We start from the raw sequence: 1,044 nt of genomic DNA on the forward strand, positions 1-1,044 counted from the left end.
CCCCACACACCACTCACACGCACTCATACACACACCCCACAACTCTCACACACACCGCCCCACACCCCCCACAAACACCACTCACACACTCACCCCCCCCACACACACACTCACACACCACACATTCCCATCAGGTACAGAGCCACCCCAAGCCCACATCCTTCTCGGGGCTGAACAGAGCACTGAGGACAGGAGCCACACCGTAGCTATTGTTGGAGGCTTGTGGGAGCCCAGCGGCCCTAAGAGACCAAGCCAGGGGAGGCTTTGGAGGGTGCTTAATTCATGTGGGGATGTTAATGGAATTTGTGGAGGTAAAGGAGAGAAAGTGCCTGTTTAAATGTTTGAGTCTGGAGGCCTTCAAAGTGTGCAGAACTCATCAGGAGCTGGCTTTTATCCTCTTAAGAAGCACAAGCAAGGGGAGAGGAGCTGAGAAGTGACTTGGTGAATCGGCATTAATTAAGCACCTGCTAGGGACCAGGCTCTGGGCTATAAAGGCAGAAAGAGAGACTGCCCTCAAGGGGCTTCCATCTAATGAGGAAGCCTCAGTCACCACTTCTGACCGAGCAGGGAACCTCCCCCTTCCAGAGAAGACAGCCATTCTTGGACTTGGAAGACCTAGCATCTGGGCTCTTTCACTCTGGGTAAATTCCTTCCTTTCTATGAGCTTCTGTGTCCCCCATTCCCACCTCATCCCCTTGGCCGAGAGAAGAAAGCCCCTGGTAAAGTAGAGCCAATTGGAGGAGGGTCCAAGCTCTGCGTGGGTGTGGGTGAGGGCTCTCTCAGCATGATTCTTAGGTGGGGGGAGCTTATCTCTAGGGCTCCCCTTTCAAACCATTCTGGGGGTGGGGAGAGAGAACAGGAAATAGGATGTGAATTAGAGCTGGAAGAGAGTACCTCATTCTATAGCAGAGGACACTGAGGCATGAAGGGACCTGCCCAGGGGCCCATAGTTATCACGGTGTGAGGTAGGATTTGAACCTAGGTCTTTCTGACTCTGACCCCAGTGCCCTCTCCATTACAGTGCAGTGTACGCAGAACTGAGAC

Source organism: Petaurus breviceps, unplaced genomic scaffold, assembly GCF_028583685.1.
Source record: "Petaurus breviceps papuanus isolate PSGF00001 unplaced genomic scaffold, PetGlider_PUasm1.0 90721, whole genome shotgun sequence".
Lineage (NCBI taxonomy): Eukaryota > Metazoa > Chordata > Mammalia > Diprotodontia > Petauridae > Petaurus > Petaurus breviceps.